Source organism: Vanellus vanellus, assembly GCF_965231255.1.
Source record: "Vanellus vanellus genome assembly, chromosome: 1".
NCBI lineage: Eukaryota > Metazoa > Chordata > Aves > Charadriiformes > Charadriidae > Vanellus > Vanellus vanellus.
Window position 1 is genome coordinate 198987822 of NC_138905.1, and position 21724 is coordinate 199009545.

A 21724-nucleotide genomic window follows, 5' to 3' on the forward strand; every position below is an offset into this window, starting at 1 on the left:
ACAGCATGTGAGCGTTCGGGCTGGCTTCTGCCTTCCTGTTGTAATTACTTGATAATCATCAGCAGCACACACACCTTCCACAGACACCTCCCGAGCAAAGGGTCCAAAGCTCTCCTGTCATCAGCCTTTCCCATGTCCCTGGAAAAGGGATCGCTTGGTGAGAAACTGTGGCATGAAGCCATTATCCTTATCACATACTGTGGGATATTTTTTGAGAAACACAAACGCAGGCAAAGTGATTAGCCATGGCTGTGCCCTACAGAAATAATACTGCTTCCTTCTGATAAGCAAAATAACTATTTTGAATGTGACTTCACCTTATTCTGTGCTCTTACACAAATTCGGGGTGTTATCTTGGAGACAAGGACAATAATAAAAATAATCTATTCCCATGACTTTCATGGTATCAATGTTATCTTGCTTAAAACCAGAAAGTTTTACAAGAAAAGTCTGATGTCACATCTGGCTTTGGTGGGATCAAGCTGTGTCCAGGTCTGTCCTTGTTCCAGCGTTTGCTTTCTGTGTTAGTCAGTAACCCCACAACATTTCTTTCTTGCCCTTATGGATTAATAACAGAAGAAACAGCTAAGATCTGAGTGCTCATCAGCTGAAAACGCATCTTCTTGAACTAACCGATCATGGAGCTACTGTGTGTTTCTGATGTGATACAGCCAAACAAAGGCAAATGCAATCTTATGGAGGCATTTCCAACACAGATTCACAAATACAAGTGTCCCTGTGTAAAGCATCGGTGAGATATCAAGCAATCCAATTGGCAAGCCACATTCAATGTCATACGCAGGTAATGGCATCCAAGGTAATTGAGGGAGATGAAAACCTGTTTTAGGAGAGGAGAAAGGAGAATGTGGCTTGTTTAGTTCATCTTCTTGCACAGCCAGTACACAGCTCTCTTGAACAGTTAAGCAAGGCTTAGATTTGGGTCCTCTGTCTGCATAGAGTCAATCCGCAGCTAAGCAAACACATTGTTATGATCCTTCCCCACTATCGGCAACAATTCGTTCCTGCAAGAAGTCACCCCATTTTCTTTTCTGCCCTGTTTAGAATTTATGCACACACCCGGCAAATGAAATCAAAGCAACATACTTAAACAGAGCAAATTTGGGAAGAAGCTCCTGGCTGGCAGCAATGTTTTATAAGGGGCTAGACCGCAAAGCCACATGGAGAAGCACCTTATGCAAATGGGACTAGTAAAGAAATAAGTGTGGCTCAGTGTAAGCCTTTCAGAATATAACATATAGGGCTTTTAGTAAAAGAGGGAGATAACATCATCGTTTATTTGGAGTATGGAAGGCAACTGAAAACCACGCTTAGAAATATCCAGCATTAAAAAAAGAAAAGCAAGAACACTCTAATCCCACTAACCTGAAAAGACCTCAGAGATCAGCTACGACACAACCTATCTGGGACAGAAGACTATCATGACATACATTACAGATATTTCACTGAGAAGTACAGTGCAGTATTGCAATACAAAGCTAAGGTTTGGGGATGCAGGGACAGATTCACTTAATCTTTAGTGATAATGGGCTTCCTCGTTCTTGGCTCCACCTCAGTCTTTGTTAAAAGAGGTAACTTGAAGGTGTGCTAAGTAATTTATAAGATCAGATCCTTTACTGCTGTAGCACCCTTGCATTCATTGTTGGGGTTGGATTCACATGATACAGGTGTCTTTCACCTGCTTGGCTAGAATGGGCCATTGAAAGTCATTCAAGAAAAAGCTGGCAAAAGCATAAGATCAAATCCAAAACAATAGTGTAGATGTGTACCGCACCTCTTTTTGATTCATGGCAAGTTCCTCACAGGTGTTTCTTTACTTTTTGACCCTTGCTTGGCCTGTGTGTTTAACTTGCATGCTCTTCTTTCATCAAAGACTGTTCAAGACTCGCTAAAAGACTGTGGTCTTTTGTCAAAGACTGTACAAAACTCCTTGTACACGCCTTGTACTTCACACAGCATGGTCCTGTTCTCAGTTGGACGCTCTATGACCTAATGTAATATAAATAGCAGCTGGAAAGTTAAGACAGGGCACTCAGACCCCACATCCAGCCTACTCCCTTTGCACAGAGGTCGCTCAAGCACACAGGGCACCATCACACTGTGAGGGAGCAACAGATTTAAATCATCTGTGATGTGATGCTCAAGTTTATTCTGTCTAATGCTCTGTCATTCTGCTTTTCAGTGCGAAGACATTTCACACTACACAACCCAGTTTTATTTCAATTTTTCTACCCTTGGATATTGCTTAAGCCAACCCAAGTTGCTGTGACAACAGGCTGGTCCTCAAATGAAAGGAGAAAAAGCTTAGAAAATCAGGAGCAAGGGACACATGGGAGAAAAGAGTTCCAGCCTTCTAATCCAGAGCAGGGGCAGCAGGCAGATGTTTGTGTGAGAAAAGGGGTCTCCAGAGCACTGGGAAGAAGAAGCGAGGTGATAAAAGAGACTATTGAAAACAGCGTGGAGGGGAACCTTAAAAAACCATTGGTACTAATCCTGTTTCTTATTAGTTCATGCCCTATCTGTAATAGCACACAACAACCTATAGTTTTCTTATTGGTAGAGGTGACTAAAATCCGTATTTAGGATTTGGCTTATTGGTGATTCATCACCAACAACAAACTCATAGAAGCAGACTGTCTTAGTTGGGATTAGGACTGAAGTCCCAATTCATAGTGTTCCAAGCAGACCAGTCTATTCCCTACACCAGTGCACAGATCCAACAGCAGCTGCAATTTGCCGCAATTTGCTACTGATACTATAAGCCAGCTTTTGTAGAGCAAGGGCTACAATGAGAGGCCGGATTCATCTCACCTTTCTGCAAGCATCTACAGCTGAACTAGTCCCCTCAAGTTCCCTTTACAAACAATAGAGAAAATGAGGTATTTTCAGGGCACAATTCATCTGACTTATTCTATGCATCCAGCCTAGACTGAAATGAGATGATTTTCTCCGCTGACTTGAATGCTGCCCGAGGGGTGGTTCAGGCGTAGACACCTACAATGTAATATCTACATCCGGCTAGAGTCCCAGCCTTGGAGGCCTGAACTCTGGCCTCTGGACTCCGGGTCAATTTTAACGGTGGGCAAATCACTTCATCTCTGCAGAGCAGGGTTTCTTTTCACCAACCTTTAGCTGCCTAAGAGGCAAGCACTAAATTTAGGCAAGTCATGCAGGCGTACTCTGCAACCTGCTGAGAGAAAGAGGCCCTTCTTGATGGAAATTCAAGTTAGACTTGTGGCCTGAATCATCCTCTTTTATATGGTTAAATTCAGGTAAATCTTGGCTCCCTGCTTTGCAATAGTATTTCCTATAGTCAAAGCGGTGAATCCTATGGGCAGGGCTCAGGAAAAGCCTTTGAAAAACAGGTTTGGCTCCTTCAAGGAAAACCACCACCTAGCCTTCTGGTAGCTGAAAGTAAAGTGCCATCGTATAGCCTGTTTTGTAAAAACACTTGTCTTCACGCTGTTCAAGCGTTTGTCTTCTGCTGCAGTAGTGACTCAGCTTCTTTATGCTCCCTACTCCGGAGGTAAAACCCCACAGAGGAACACAGACTCCCTGCGAAACACCACACTGGGAGCAGAGAGTTACTGCGTAAGGCACAGAGCTACTTCTCTGGGTCATTACTAATAGACATGTCAGCGGCACTCTGGCTTTAAGCCACAGGTCCCCTCGCTGGAGTACAAAGCAGCTCTTCAGCTGGAGTCGGGGTTAGGCAGGCACTGCATTAAGAGCAAATTCTTGAGTGACGCTGTGCTAGAGCTCTAATTGGTTCATAAAAATAAAGATTTTTTTTTTTTGCCAAATGCAAAGGTAACAAAACAGAAAGGATACAGGTTTTATTTGGGCATTCATAAAAGGTTTTTAGGTTGACTGCAGTAGTCCTGGTGACAAGAAACAGAGAGTGTATCCTTGAAGCAGCTTAATAATCTAAGATACTGAGTTGTGTAGTCTCATCCTACCTGTTCCTTTTCCAATAATCAGTGATGACTTTTTGGTTTCCTGTAAAGTTCATGTACTGGCTTCAGTGTTTGGGTTGGGTGATACTTCAGAACACAGTTTGCAATGCCCAGAGGCTTCTCCCAAGCAAGAACACCCTTCTCCCTGAGGACCACATCCCTGCTTCATTAACAAGGTGCTTCTTGCTATCCCATCATAAATCTTACCTTTTCCATTTTATCTCACCCCAATTGTCCATGTACAAATTCCACCACTTTCTTCTGTTTCCACTGTAAGAGTCTAAAATGCCTTTTATTTTTCCACAGTCATCCACCCTGAAAATATTTTTCTTTTATATAAACTCCCCAGTGCTCTATAAACTCTTTGATTCCTTCTTTTTCTCTCTGAAGGGATAACACGATGCTGCTTTCCTCCCTGAGGTCTCACCAGAGATTTTCTTTTTACCAACGAATATAGGTCAGTGAATTTAGACCATATGTGTTTCTCCGCTGGGTGATTGTTCTATTTTACAGTAAATAAGGCAGGACATTTGTTTTAACAACAGAAAAACCTACAGGAATTTGTCAGATCAGACTAGTTTTGTACACTTAAAGTGTCCTTGAAGCCACAGTAAGTAACACAGAAGGTCGAAGAGAACCTATAGGCATTTTAATCTGAAATTATTCTTAATAAGAGCGCTATAGATAAATCAATGAAAAAGCAACAGTTCTTTGACTAGATGTGGAATTGCATCACATTTCTGCATTGGGAAGAAAATCATCATCAATCAGAATCCAGTGAAGCCGTGAAAGCAAAATCGGTTTAAACCTATTTAAAATATTTCTAGTATTTTGAAACCACGTCTATCATTGTTTTAACATTTCTGATGGTTACATTGATTATGTTGATATCTTTGATCAAATTATTGACATGTGTCCATGTGTAGCATAAATATTTTAATATGGATAGATAATGTGTTTTTCATATTTACATAACAATGTAATAAATATTATACTTTAGTTACATGGTACAAAAAAGTCACCATGTCAATGACTTTAAAAAAAAATAAATGTAGAATTAATTAATAAGACTGTTGAACTTAGTTTAGACTGCAGTGCCTGCAAGCAGTTAGACTGAGAGTACTGTTTGAAGGCAGATTTTGACAAGTTTTGAGAGGAAAACAGTGTGAAAAAGTTAGATTTTTTTAATGTCTTATATTAAAAATTACTTAACCTAGGCTCTTAAATCTGAAAATGGAAAAATCTCCAGGAAGATCTGAAATAAATACTATGGTATAGTCTGTGATATACACAGATGGTGATGTTGGGGCAGAACGCCAGCATACAGAAACGCGGCGTTCGGCGAATCACGGGCAAAATAATTAATGGCATTTCTAGTAGCATGACACCCTGCAAACATACACGCTGCCTCACGGAGTACTTGTCAGCAATATTAATCTAGGCAATAATTAGTCCCAGTAAAGTTCTTTCACACTCTTTCACCAGATGGCCAGGGAAGATCGTCAGCTAAAATCCTGCTGTTTCAGCACTGGAGAAAACGCCAAGGAGTTATGCTTTATGCTACCCTGTGCAAGATCTGGGCATGCTACACTGTGCTCATGGTTTCATTCTCCCAGGTACTGCATACCGGTACAGCATGCTTCACAAATCACATCACATCATTTTCCGAGCATCACCGCCAAGCGCGCTTCACACCCCAACGTTTGCGAGGCACTCCACAGAAAGTTTTGCCATCTGCCAAAACACAGGGCTTCTCCAAATGGAATGAGATCAGAATTCATATATTTGAAAGCAAAATGAACTCCAAAAGAGACAGCATACTTGCTTAAAAAGAGAAATATGGTAATAATAGCTCACAATTACAGTGGCTGTCCAGTCATATAGCAGCTCCAGCTTCACGTTCAACTAACCTTCACTTTGTCTCACTTTACTTTGTTATCGAGCAAACATTTAAGGAACTTTCCAGTGACATATTGACTGTTCCCACAAATATCCAATATTGGTTTACTCTACGCATGTTGTATGATCAACTACTGGTTTTAATGGAAGCCTGGGAAGATGGAAGCACACAGCTGGGGTAGGGATATCCAGCAGAAATGCATACACTGGTCTAGAAATAACATGCAAGCACTGGAATATGAAAACATACCTTCTGTTTTGTTAGGGTTCCCTGTATCCTAGAGCTAGCTCCAAGGCTCTGGAAGTCAGAGAAGAATAGCTTTTTCTTAGAAACTCAAGACCTGCTCAAAGACATGGAACACGGGATACGGCATTTGACAACGTCTGTAAGACTTGTAAGCAGCAGCACAGGGAATTCTGGAAAGTTAACACTTCTGCTTTGAACAAGGAGGGGTGAGCCTGATTTGGCTGACGATGGGAAAAAGAAAACAAAATAGGACACTGAGCAGCACTGCTGTGGCTGTAGCTGAGGCAGAATTTCCATTTCAAAGCCTGGGTTCCCATGGCCTACTTCTCCCTTATAAATACAAGCTGCAAGTTGAAACTTGGCCCAAAGAGTTCACCTGTCACGTTTAGGAATGAAAGACTGAATCAAGTTCCTAAAAAAAAAAAGGGGGGGAAGGAAAAAAGATACTACTGTTAGTACAAATATATTTATAAAAAATCTGCTGTTCTTTCGGGGAGGCTGTGGGGAAAGAGAAAGCCTTTCCTCCTTGGCTTTCATCAGATGTCAGTAGCATGCCACAGCTGCAAACTCCTGCAAAGACAGTGATTACAAAGCCCAAGATGGCTCTTTAGATGTTTTTGTCTTCAGTAGAGAGTCATCTCAGGTCTGAACATGAAAAAAGAACTTTGACTTTGCAGGTTCAGTGTTGATAGTCACCAAGTGCCTGGTACTGGAAAAAAAAGAATTGTTTTCAGCTGCGCACCAGTCTAGTCTCAGTCAGAGTTAGCCCTGAAGGATCCAGTCTGGTCAGTCAGTGACTGATTGATACATCCAACTCCACCTTGTAACATCCAAACACAGGATGGCTTTCTAGGGATGAGTAAGTCTTCACAGAGGTTTCAGCTACGTAGCCCACAGTACAAAAACAGAAGGTATTGACTTGCCACAACGTTCTCTCAAAATCCCACGCTGCCCAACACAGTACTTCGATCACTTAGAACTAGCCTGAACGGAAATGCCTCACCAGGAGCAGGGAACAAAGCGGTTGGGATTTTCCACGCTACTGCCTCCAGTTTGTTTGTAGGTAAGAGGTGCAGAAGCCTTCAAGACCCAACTCAACCGTGCGAAAACAGGGAAGAAAACAGAAGGGCACATGGTGCAGGATGAAAGCTAAGTGTTTACTCTCCCATACAGTTCTTTGTATTGGCTTACTCATAACAGCACCCAAGCACCTTCCAATAGCCATTAAGTGATGTGGCTAACATCTGTTATGTACGGCTCATTCAATCCTCCATCCTGTTTGATTACCCTATCAATACGTGGCAAGTTTCCCACTTTATATGTAACCATGACCTTAGATGTCTTTGGCACGTTAATCAGTATGCAGCTTGCATTTTTGAATGGTACAAAGCTTCTTCTGTGGATAATAAAACTAGCAACGAGCACTCCCCACCACCTCATAGTCACTACTAAAACATAGTAATCATTGGGAAGCTTTGGGGAGCACTGAGATTAGGTCATGGGAGTGATCCTTTGAAGAGCCTGCACACTACGGCTGACATCTACAATACCCATTAGGGAAATCCGGGGGTTCATTTTCACTGCAAGAGCAATGAACAATTCAGGCAACAAAGCAGTCAAAGAGGAGATAATTAAAGATGACTTGTTGAATAATTTATTTTGTGAAAATGAAGTTTAGGGTTTGGAGTTTCTTATTTAAGGAAAACGACAGCACTTCAATAGAAGAAGTTGTTTTCTGAAGATACAGAGATGTGAGAAACACTAAAATGTTAAGATGTGTATTAGAAAACAGTGATTATATTTTAGGATTGTTAAAAAAAAAAATCATGACAGCTCTGCTGTATTTTACACACATTGTGCCCAAGACAGAAATGTCTTAGTACATTAGTCTGACTTGCGCCATTCTCTACAACATGCAGAAACTTTAAAAACCTAATTGTAAAATCAGAATTGATTTCTCTAGAAAGCTGCAATTCAGACACTGTTATTGTTCTCCTGCCATACACTCAGCATTGCTCTCAGCAAAGATTTAGATTATATTTGACAATGGCTAAATTGTCAACCAACATCAAATTTTCCAATGATTAGTCACTAAGAAAGCAAGAGTAATACCCTGATGATATTTCACAATACTACTATAAAGCTATAATGCACATCCGAAACATGCACTGGAGTCAGCACACTAAGCAATTATCTGTGTTAATCTGATGGTTAACAGGGCTATGATTTCCGAAGATCCTTTCAGAGCTTGTCTTGCTGTTCCAGTCCAAGCTGAAGTAGAGGAGTATGTTGCAAAGGCCCTGAGCAAAGACGTGGGAAAAACATTGTTAACAACATCCCCCCACCAATTCTCTTCTGGAAATTGTATGGATTGTAAAAACTAATTTAATAATTCTACTAGATTCCATTGCTCACTTTAGGACATGAGAACAGCCACAAAAATGAGATCCTGCCCGCTGATCATCTGACAGTCAACCTGTGGCCATGAAGCTGTGTAAGGGTGCACACCAATGGGTGTGAGGATCTGGGGCAGACAGGAGTCCCCAGCAAAGTGTTTCTCCTCCCAGTTTAGTTGCATTGCTAGAGACAGTGGCTGCTGGAGCAGCTGACATTTATCCGCTTTACCTAAGGAGGAGAGATGATTGCAAAGTGCATCAGCAGAGGGATCAACCTCACCTAACTTTCCATGCTTACACTGTAGACACTACACCCAAAGTTTTGGGTTTTAGGCATTTAAGACTAGCATTTACCCTTTTGTCACAGGCCATGGGCAGAAATTATCACTGTAAAAGCCTAAAATAAGTCTCAGGAATCCCACTCTAGAAATACCAATGTCTGTGCACTGACTGAATGGAAATCTAAGCAATTACTTCCAACACGAACCTCAATATGTGCCTGCAATTAAGCATGACCAATGCCAGCCAAGATGTGATGGCTTTTATTAGCCAGCCTCACTAGTAACAGATATAATGCCTACTATAGCTGGAACCTGGAAAGAAAGAAGGGGACTACACACATAAGTCACCCCACCATGCCTAGTCGTCAAGAACTGACATTTGTGCCAGTGTTGGACCTTGCTTATCTCCCCCACCCCAGCAAAAGACCCACAAAGTCTGATCAAGCAATTAGCAGAACACCAAGTTGGTAACAGTGAGTCACTGACTGAAACAGAGCAGTTTTGGAGATGGAAAATAGGATAAGAAATTATTAGGGTAACACCAAAATAGTCTCAGTTGCTCCCCAGCAGGCAGCAAAAAGTCAGCAAAGAAAGGGTGTCAGGGAGAGAGGCAAAGGGAGATGGAAAGAGAAAGCTTCAGCTCCACCAGACAATTTCCCTGATTAAAGAAGGCCTTCCAAAGCCATCAGGCAAAACACAGTCCTTTGGTTACATGAGCCCTTAACGTTCCCCATGACACTGGGTAGCCAGAAACTCTATTCTCAGTATGGTGTGATCAGGACCACAGGACACTTTAGTCCTTCACTACTCCTTTGGGCAGAGGACAAACAGAGACTAGTGCTTCACATCAATTTTCAAAATGAGACCCCATACCTTTGTAGGAAAGGGAGGGCACCTTTTATAGCACAACAGCTGCAGATTTGAACTTACATTGAATGATACTTTCAAGAACAGGGTGGGGGGAAAAAAGACTAGTTCAAGATTATGTGCAGAAGAGAAGTACATTTTTTCAGACGAGAAACTGATTTTTCCCCTTTATATCCATAAATATCATGCTAATAGGGAAGGAATTGTGAGGCCATGGAAAAAGGCATCTTCCCATCATGTTTCATTATGCATCTCTAAAATAAAGCTTCCTAGGTTTTTCTGGCTGGGAGAATTATCACATGAATTATCATTGCTTTTCACTCTGAAAATAGGAACTTATCAATTTCACTTAAAACCGACTATCAGAATGAAAATCTGATAAAACATGCGGTTCTTGTAAGGTACACTGATTCCTGCAGCTGAAGAGACTTTTTTTTCTTTTCTGGAACATGTAATAGTAGTATCTGTATTTATTGTGGAATAAATTCAGAAATGAATGGCATAAAATGAACGGAAGAGGCTAGTCACAAAGCATTCAGTCACACGGTTTACTCATTTATACATTGTTTATCTTCTGGTATCTGCCACAGGAAGCAATCATTTAAATAAACAACTTCTTTAGTAGGTAGTAAAATGTTATTGAGTTTCCAGACTCACAACATGTGCTACGGCTATAAATCAGACATATTCTAAACTTGTACTGATTTGCAGCACTGAGCGGCATTTTAGAAATGCCACATTTGAAAGGGGGGCACTGGATTTTCATTTCTCCACAGTCTCTGTCGCTGTAGCAGCCTTGAGAAGGGTTTGGGTGTTTGGAAACGTGCCCATGCCTTTTCGGCTACATCAGCTGTTATAATATGCGATATTACCTCTCCTGCAAACCTTGCCTAACTCTTACATTGCCCGAGCTTTTAAATGAGTATAAACCCCTTTCACATGTTAGTTATGGTTACTGCTGAAAGTGTTCTGCTGTAAATTACCAACCGCTGTGCACTGGGAAAATCTGCCAAGAGATGGTACAAAAAATTACTTTGATCAACACTGGCAACCCCGACACAGAAGAACAAAGTAATGAAAGAAGCATTTCTCATTGTCCTCACCTCCCCAGATCTGAGATACATTTGGGTTCCCAGCAACCCTCCAACTAGAGATGGTAGCCTAAAATTGGTCCTGCCACCCTCTGCTTCTGTGGTCCTTGAAGAACAGAAGCTAGAAGCCAACCATCCCTTTTTACTAATCCTTTATGACTAGGATCTTCTCTTCTGATGAAGATGATGGCATCTGTGAGGAAGGTAGGGGTGTTTGTGTCCCTGAATGACTAAGCTGACCAGTGACTCCCTTCGGTAAATCTGTCTGTCTGCAGCTCACATCCTCAACCCTATAGAGTCTCTGCTGCCCCAGGAATGTAGGGAAGTCTGGATGCTCTGGGGAATGGATTTCACAGTACTCTAGGATGCGTGAAACCTCCATGACAGCTCAGTGGATGCAGCGGGGTGATTAATATTGCATACTGTTACCTGTGACCATCTCCAGAAAGCCGGGGACATGCATCATCTGTCCCTCCCAGACAAATATCATTTAGGCAAGAGAAAGTTTAGCGTGTTTTGGAGGAACCCTTATGTCTGGGTAGTCCCACATTGGTCCTATAAGGACCTCTCTAGAAAAATCTTTGCATTAAAAAAAGTATATTAACTTCCCTCTGACTCCAGCTGACAGCATGTGTGAGAACCTTACATACCAGCAAGTGATGCAAGCAAAGAGGACATAGCTACGTACCAGTTCACAGCAAAGCTGGACAAAACAGTTACGCAAAAATCTAACTTCTCAGATCTGTACCGGGAAGCTAATGATGAAAATCCTGCTAATTTCGTCTTATTTTTTGTACTTTATATTTGAAACAAAGCATAGCTACAGAGTACTGCATTAAGTCTTAATTCTTTCTGTGCAACGAACACAGAATTTCAAAACTCTGTTTCAAAACCTGAAATAGCACCCGGACATTCCCCAAAATATACGGATTCCCAATTTCAGGATGAGACTGTACAGTCTACTTTCAGCCCCACTTGAAACAAATAAACACTACGTGGAACCTGTTAATACACAGTACCGAACTTGCTGAGCACTGGGCATCTCTGCACAGAGGCCGCTGGCCTGCAAGCTTATGCTACTACCAGAAGGTTTGGGAAGGCATGGTTTGGAGATACCTGTGCTGAACTGTCCCCGTGCAAGCAAATTCAGTCCAGTATACCCGGGTTACACTCTCACAGAGGTTCTTGGCAGAGATTTCGCCATGATTTTCTCAAGGCAAGACAGTGTTGAAGTGCCATGGTGTATTCTTGAACCCAACCTGCTATACCAGCATGACACTGCACAGGCAAACTTTCAGTCTGGTTCAGCATTTGCCAGAGGGATCTGAACGATGTGCTGTAGAAGAGTTATGGGTTTTGCTTCAATTTAAGAAAGAAATTAAATAAGTGCTGAAAGTGGTTAAGAGATGACAACGTTCTGCTTTCTACTTTATGGGCCTTGGTCAAGTTCAGCAAAGACTAGATCAAAGACGTCTTGATGTAAAATCAGGGTTGCTCCAGGAAGAGAAACAACAGAGATCATGGAGTAAGAGATAATATCTCGGAAAGAAAGGCAAATGTACCAGGTAAATAAGACAAGTGACTGAATGACAGGTGGCAGATGTTGGCCACCTGGCTCACACTCAGGTACCCTGGTGGTGCTCGTAGAAGGTCTAGAGCAAGACAATCAAACATTAGCTCTATTAACCCAGATGGATCACCCAAGACTCTGCTGTGATGCCACTAGTCTTTGGAAACTGCGCAGACAGAAGCTGGAAAGAGAAGATATGAACACCAGACAAATAGATCTCGCTGTCTTGAAGACTACGACTACTGGTTTAGGCACCTGTAAAAGCTTTATCATAATCTCTGGGGAAATCCCTGTCTCCTTCAACAGAGTTTAGATTAAATCTTTAGCAGCTGAGAAATTGCTTCTTCCTCTCAGATCAAGATTTTTTCTTAATGCCTTTTTAACACTGTGCTGCTGACACAGAAACTTTGCTTTTTTTAATTTCCATTTCATGTCATAATCCTTCTTTATTGTTGTATTATCTTATTACTACTTATCTATGTCATTATTACTGGAGTAGAAAGTGAAAAACTGCATGAAGAAAATTACAGTAATTAAACTTGAACATGAAATGGAAGACCTTTAACAATTTACTGTACTTCCATACAAAATTTGTTGCCACTGTATGTATGAGCAGGGAATTGGGAGCAGGCACCTATTTTTTCTGGACACATTAGCCATGAACTGCAAGCCACTAAAACTTTTCAGAGACCAGAAAGGTGAAGGCCATCTTTTCTTGTAACTTACATCCATTTCTTGTAACTGAGGTTCAACTCTTTCAGAGACAGACTTTAACTTTTTTTTCAGTCTAAGCAGAGTCTCATTTTTCAAGCAGTCCCATTAGATTTATTTACGGAGTAATGTGTTGCTGAATGCAGCGTTGGCAGGATCTGGCTCTGCACGGATAAGCAAGTTGCCCCGTACAGCTTCAAACGTCATCGTCAGACAAAGGCAAATATCCCAGGTTAGACAGATGTATTATGACCAACACATTCAGAATTTTTACTCCCTTTCTGCTGATTGATTGAAGAATTATATCCGTGAAATGGGATGGTTTATACAATTGCATTGCCTCTTGGCTAGAATAAGCTTTTGCCAGCCAGATGCTCCCAAAGAATGGCTGCTTGCAGCATAAATCTGATGTAATTTGGTACACAGCATGGCGCACAATAAAGATGAAATGATCCTTCGATGATTCTTCCATGTGCAAATCATTGCAGGAAGACAATTTAAATAATGATATTTTCTTTTTTTTATTAAGTTCTTTGGACTATTTTTTCAGATAATGAGCACTCACACCCAGGAGAAGCAGCTATTGTCAGGTCAATATTTTATTAATCCTTTACCTGGGGCCAATATCCTAGGAAACCAGAGGAGTTAGCTGTCACTGAAATACTCAATACTGAAGGCCTTTCCCAGACTTGACTTTCACAGTGCCTTCTCATTATTATAAATGCTTATCTCCCACTTTTAACAGTCCCAGCTTGGTGATGCCAGTACTTAATTTTGTTTCTCCCTTGGTCTCCCTCACCTATATCCCTATATTTTTGCTTCCCTCTCAGAAAACAATAGTAAAGGGAAAGCTTAGGATTGACAAGTATGAATATAAACACATAACAGTATTTTAAAAATACGTGACTCTTTCCAGTCTCAGTCAAGGCACTGTGCCTGCTTGGAATTAGGGATAATCCCTGTGTAGGACTGGACTGATGAACTCCCAGTGGGACCAACTCCACCCAGAACAACCACCACGTTCAAATTCCCCAGTCGTGATTAGGATGAAATTAAGTGCTGAGAAAATGCCTAGTCCCTGTGTTGTCAATGTACCGGGCTTCAAATGAGCATGGCTTTTTGCTTCAAGTCTAAACTTTTCATCTCAAGGAAAGGCAAGTTGATGCCAGTGTTGTCAAGAGTAAAAGCTTCCGTGTAACATTCAGAAACTAGCCCCAGAACAATTTAATTGCATTTTATACGGCATGCTTTTCCCAAAAAGCTTTTCATGGAGGTTGGGTTAGCGATTAAGAGATGTGGAGGGTGGAACACATACGTCTGTGAAAACTGAAATTAATGTGATTATTCTAAGCAGAACATATTCTGGGCATCAGTGGTTTGCAAAGATTTAATGAAATGTGCCCCAAGCTTAGAATTTCTCTCTGGAAAATAAAGCGTGATATTCAGAAGGTTGGGATAAAGGGGTATTTTACAGGCAAGCAGAGGAAAATCAGCTGTCACTTTATATGAAACACCTTCTCTCTGTTGCGCTTTTTTAATTTCTACCACAATAAAGCAGTTATAATAAATTTATGATCCTGAAGTATTATTAGTGCCTCCTTCCCACATGCCACATTCTTCCCCATGGGGAAGAAAACTGGAAGAAAACAAAGTAAAAAATACAACACAAGCAGAGAATAAACTGATCAATGTGTGAGAAGTATACTGGGGGTGAACGTTAGCAGTCGCTACTCCTTCAAATACTCCACTATCAGGTCTAGTTCTGTGAAGAGATTGTGCTTTGGAGTGTATAAGAAATCCTAAAATATTATCCAAAGTCCATGAAATGCCATTGTTTTGATGTTACATGAAACATGAACTTATCCAGAAGGACAAGCAGTCTGTGATGCCAATAATTCTGACTGCTTTGGAAAACGCGTACATCCAGGTCTGCGCAAGAGAGCTTCCCCAGTGCAACAAATCTGGTCTTTTTTATTACACACAGGACCACAAAAGAGTTTTACTTATTTCTTATGTCTGTTGCTCACCTTATTCTCAACACACCACACGTCCTGCAACCACAGGTTACATCCTACACACGCAGTCGATCGATACACGCTACAGCAGCTTAGCGTTGCAGGATGACAGTGTGTTGTGACACATCAGCAGAGTGAAAAACATGAGAGGTCATTCGCAATGCAACGTGGCTTTCTAGAAACTAAACCGTTGCAACTTTCTCACTTCAGAGTGCCTATAAATGCCACAGTCACCTTTCATGGCTTATGCAAGCAACTCCACTCAGGGTGCTCCGAGGCATTTCTGCACAGCGGAGAGTACTCCAACCACAAAGTAAATGTTCAGTGATTCATATTGGTATTTCTTTGGAAAATAAACAAAACTGTATCTATTCACCTTGGTCGCAGGATGACCAAACAAACAACCGAGCGAACTGAATCTACTGATTTGGTTTTAGAGCCACAGTTAAAGCAACTACAAGATATTCCCAAACGATAGAAATTTGCATCTAGGTAACTCTACCAGCAAACAGCTGCCTATCGAGTGGGCATGCGAGTGTGCTGATTTTTGTCGTTTTCTTCCAGTGCAGAATTTGTAATATTCAAAACTGTGATCCAGGTGCATTTGTTTCTGAAAAGCGCATACACACCATTTCTGTGCGTAGCAGAACTTGTAGGACTACTGCTCAGTTACACACAAGTTCCACGGGCTGAATTACCGGCACGCAACAGCACAAACAACCCGCACTATCTGCACTGGCAAGAGGTTGCCTTCAGCAAAAACACCCATGCCCAAGCATTTGTGCACAAAGTATAGCAGACAGGAAAACAGAACTTCTTCCAACCTGTCTGGGTACCCATATGAAAATAAAACCACTGTGTATATATTTACAGGTGAAAAGATGGAAAACTTCTTTTTCTGCTCTTTTCAACCAATCATGCTCCAAGTATCCATATTCACGGATATCGTGGGATCTTTCTTACCAGTTTCTGAAGTTCATAAGCCAATTGATAGTATTTTTTCAAACAGCTCATTTCATGAACTGAATTATTTCAGGGTACTGAAATTTAAAACTTTCAGCTTGGTTCCGCCCTCTGGGAACAGTCTGATAGGAGAAAGTACAAATATTTTTTTTTATATTTTTACTAAACTTCTGAAAAGATTCATTCTAGACTTTACTAACTCTTTTGAGTTGTACTGAAGAATACAAAGGCAAAAGTGAAACTATCTTCAAAAGCCAAAACTCTCAAAATTTCCCCCAGAATATCAAGACCTCTCTAAGTATGGATTACCCCTCTTAAGTAATCAAAGCTGACAGATGTTCATAAGTGGTTAAAAGAAAATCCCTAGAATTTACTAACTTAGTAAATACCTTAACCATATCTTTGCACTTTTTTCATATAACTTTCAAGAACAGCTTATGGAAGGGAGTGCAACTTGCCTTTATTCAGTGTAAGAGAGAATATTTATTACATACTTCCTACTTTTATTTTCATATAACCCAAAAGACCCATAAATGCTAACGATGCTCACAAAAGCTGGAGTCCCAACTTAAAGCAATGAACAAAATGCAAAGATGATGGCAAGGGACAGCAGTACAATAAAGCAAGGTACAGTTTTTACATCAGCTGTATAAATTGTTTCTGTTATTTCACTGGTACAGTATCTGGCATAATTCCGCCCTTATATAATGCTATGTAGATGTTTGCAATCAAAGACTGTTTATGTCAATTTAATTTAACTATAAGGGTTTTTTTAAGACAATGTACTTACTAGTGACTAGTTATTCTGTGTTGCATATTCAAAATTCTTCTTTGACTAAAAAAATGTGTCTTTCTTTTTTACACTGAGAATTAAAAATATGGATGTCCACCGGAGCTGTGGTACAATAGAGAATTATGAATATTGTCTTTATTTAGCAGGTAAAATTAGACAATTAGACCAGATTACACTACCACAACTGAAAAGCTGAGTAATTTTCATAACACAATTGATTTCTTGCCACATGGTGCCATTTAAGGGATTATAACAACTCACCAGGGTAATATCAAACTTGATTAGAAGCCATGGGGCCTGATTGTTATCTCCGTTAAGCCAGTGCAAATCCAGACAAAATGTAATTGACACCAGCAACTCTCAATTTGTACCGGTGTAACTAAAAGGAAAGTCAAACACTGTGTCTTTGATTGGGAAGTGGCTTTTCTTTTTGGCTTGCATAAGTCATTTCCATATCTTTGAGTGATTAACGGTGATTGTTTCAACCCCCTTGAAGATAACAAAGACAGTGTATTTGGTGTTTTCACTGCTGGGTACACCAAAATTACATGGCTTTGAGGAAGTGCCTTCGTATAAAGAACAATTCACACAGCAAATAAAAGTAATTTCTTACATAAACTTCTTTGGTGGCGAGAAAACCTTTAACGTGCTCAGCATGCCAAGCCCTTTTCCCCTCCATAAGTAAACATCTGAAGATAATGAGCTGGATTTTTCCACAGATACTGAGGTATACAGGGGTGGAAGTAAGATCTGGGCAGGTTTTCTAGAACTCTGCTGCTGCAAAGGATGCTCACAGCACAGATGCTCCCTGCAGAAATAATGATTCTCCAGAAAAAAGCAAGGAGCATGTCCTCACTTGTCAGCTTGTCTTCCCATTTTCTCTGCTCACCAGTAATATACCTGCCAGCTTACCTTCTCCATCTTCTATTAATTTTTTTTCTTTTTATTCTTGTTTATTTTTATCATCTACTGAGTGTCATACATGACAGGTAGATAACATATTTATCTACCTATATGAACATACCTTCATAACTTCAAGCACTGACAGATGCTTTGGTTAGAAGACACCCTCTCATTAAAAATTTTTGTCCAAATTTACACTCCATAAGAGCAATACAAATGTTTATACAATTTTAATTATATTTGAGTCAGGGCTTTCTCTAAACAAATAAACATGGTCCCTCAATGTTTATAATTCATACCTTGGAGAGGTCTGATACCACCTGAGAGGGAGTAACTGACTGTAAACAAAAGCGAAACTGATTAGCCAATTTTCTTTCTCCATGCTGACTGAGCCCCGAAAGGAAAACCACCTGAACAGCAAATTGAAAATGATTCAGTTCTTGCAGTGGGACGCCCTGTGAGAAACAGCTCTGCTGTGCCAGGTACAGGTTACAGCCAGCAGCATCCACGGGCTCAGCTGAAAAAAGTCCCAGGGCCGCCCTTGGGAGCAGGGGGGCTGGCAGGCTGGACCCCCTCCCCAAACACTGGGAGAATGTGCCAGGCTGCGCACCCCATTGCACGACTGAACCCCGCAGTTTTGCTCCTGCCCTGAGTTTGTTCCTGGCCCCTTTGACTGCTGAGGCTGAGTTTCTCTGCAGTAGGTGCCTCCTTCAGGCAGAAACTTTCTAGGAAATATTAACTGAAACAGGGTAAGCACTTCTAGGCACCAGCCTAGAGAAAAATGCACACCAAGAGACACCTGTGTGATACGTTCTAGTACAAGTTTTAGTGTCCTTGTCCTCTGCAGCTTACGGTTTGGTAGAGGGTGGCTTGTGTCTTGCATGTAATTCTTCTTCTAGATTCAAAATACGGCCAATTTATGAGCGTCTTAAAAAAAAATAAATAATCACAGTTGAGGCAAGATATTAGCAGCTAAAAAAGTGATTATGGCAGCTGGAAACCGTGAAGATTTAATCTTCTCTGACCATGCTCTGTCCTTCCGCAACTACCACCGCTGATTAGACATCACAGGCACCATCTTTGGAGAATAACAGAAGAATAAAATCCCTCGGGAAGAAATATTGCTTCTCCTGTACGAACAGACAGAAATTTTCTTCAGACCCATGGCTCCCAACTGGCTAATTACATCTCACTAGTGCGGTGCAATAGCAGCCCTTTTAACTTGTTTTATAGGATCTGTCCTGACAGAGCTGGCTGTGTACCACGCTCCAAGAGCTGGCAGAGCCGGGAAGCAGAGAGCACAAACGCTGAGATGATCCTGGGCTGAACGAGCCATCCCAGTCAAATTTCCACCATGTGCTACGACACCGAACAAGCAATCGCCACACTGGCAAGACCAGAAGCAAAGCTACTAATGGCAGAGACAAGAGGGGGCAGCCCAGCCCCCAGGCCAGAGGGCCAGGGCAAGGGCAAGTGAAGGCAATGAGTTAGGAGATGCACGGGAAGGTGTGGGACACTGCAAGTGAAACTTGCTATGAAAAAGTCAGAAATTGCTTTACAATAATTCTTCTGTGTGCTTATAGTAGGTCTCGTCTTCATTTCTTTCTCTCCACTAAACAAGCACGTGTGACCTGTTTCTCATAGAGGTTTCTCTCTTCAAAAGAGGCAGCTTATGTCTCTGTTTTGTCAATTCTCTCAGGAATAATGTCCTGCTCTCTGCTTGTACTTGGGCTTCATTATCAGCAGAGCACTTTCCCACCACCAGATAACATTTTCTCAGTTGGTTTTCATTTCTGGTGCCACACTGATGATTACATTTGGTACAAGCAGCGGTGCTTATGTTGTCACACGCTGCTGTCACTAGCGTAGCATCCCACATTCAATGTAAGGCTAGAAAAACTACTGAACTGCGCATTTCAACAAAACAGCAGGTGCTCTGAACACCATCTATAACTTTAAGTGAACAATTTCAGTAATGGTTTTGTCAGTCCCTCCTAGAAGCATTCCTAATGGGCAACAAATAACAAAATCAGGTTCAGCTGGTGATAGATAAGCAGGCTAATACGTCGAGGGAAGGGAAATGATTATCATAAAACATTTGTATAGCCATGTGAATTCTGCACCGCGCTGTACAGAACAGAGATCACATCTCACCCCTGCCCTAAACTTCCCACCGTTGCTAAGACAACCTCATCGATGTAAGAGAAGCAATGCAGTGTCCAGTGGTGAGACCTCCTACGGGGATGAACTGGCTACTAGGCTGTGCAAGAAGAGAGAAAGCACGTTGGTGCAAAGGGCAGGATGGCTGCTCTGGCTGTGGAAGACTGACAGAGGCACTCAATCAAGTGCAAAGGTGATGGGGATATAGTGGGAATATCTCAACAGATAACGGGGGCTCCTTGTTCCCAGAAATGCCGCTGTTTTCTTGGCTGAGTCAGACTCTAGGGAACACCACTGGTAGCTCCCAGGGGACCAACAGAAGGTCCAACAACATCTCCTCAGACCAGCTTCCCCTTCTCACTTCTGCCTGGCTTACTACAGGAGTGATGTATCTGCCTGAGCCTTGAGTTACTGAGCCTTTAGGGAAAGCTTCTCCCTCCAGCACTGCGCATGAGGCCTTATCCCAGGGTAAAATGAAAATGACATGTAGCAAGCATATGTGGATGGATGAGAGCACAAAATACTTCACAGTATCAGCTTATAAAGCCATGTAGAGAACACTTAGCAAATGGAACATCCTATGCCATCAAAGCATCCACCCCCTATCAGTATATTCTAGATGTTTCATACCACGTTTGCGTAAGAGGATGTCCCTTGCTTGACCCTTCTTACACTATTTACAGACAATCTTCCACAGCATATTGCTTGTATTATCTGTCTAAATGTCAAACTGCTCATCCTGCAGTATATCGCAGGAAACTGCATCAGTGAGGTTAATAATGTAATGTTTTCTGGAGCAAAGCATCACTATCGCTGAAGGAAGCACAAAGAGCATACCTGACACAGAGCTCACCTAGACGCCCTTAAGAAGCTTCACTGCTTAACATAATGCTGCTGATTAACCTTCCCATTCCCAACTTCTGGGTTTAGATATAGGAGAAAATGCAGATTCAAGACTGGCAAACAGAGCACGTTACAAGATGGCAAGCCTCTATGGCTTACCTTCTCAGGTGTTCAAGGTCTAAAGCAATAAGAAGTATTAATACAGTGAACTACAGGTGCTAAACAGAGTGCAATCTGACAATTTACATCATGAGATTCATATGTTTCCACACTTTTGCTTAAATAATAAGGCAATTCTGGCTCATAAGTTAATAAAAGAACTCTTCCCAACAAAGAAATTGAAAACCAGCAATTGTGTCTCTCTTCTCTATCCCCACTTTGAGAGACACTTCGCAAAATCAGAAAAGTTTTTGTTTCAGTTCTGGAGATCACTGTTGATTCACCTTCTTGGGAAGAGAAATCCAGCAGCAAATATATCTTCTAGCTCCTACCACTGGTCTGCCACGACCGGGGCTTGGTCACACTCATTGACATGACTGGTAGGTAGCTGGTGCGCCTGCCTGCATTATAATGCCTCCCTCCTGGTGCTAACTTATTCCTCCCTGGACCTCCTCCTATTTTACTACAGCTCCTCTAATACAGCATCAGAAACACTTACATTAATATCAGGATTAGGCTGTGACAGACCCATGCCCTGTTCATGTGTTCTGGGGTTTAAGAATTTTTATTCTTCTCCCAGCTCATTTATTTCACATGACTCAGATTAATTAAATGGCAGAATGGGATATTGCCAAATGTTTATTTCTCACTGAAATGGAGACAGCCGTTTAAAGAATGTTGTTACATTAGCCACGTTTCATCACAAAGAACGAATACCTATAATTACAATATCTGTGATGATATAATGTCAAACATAGGAAAAATAGCCAGCCCCGCATTTTGAGGAATAAATTGTAACCTGTATTATTCACATTCAGGCTAAAATTGCTGGATCTTGTCCCAACCTCAGAA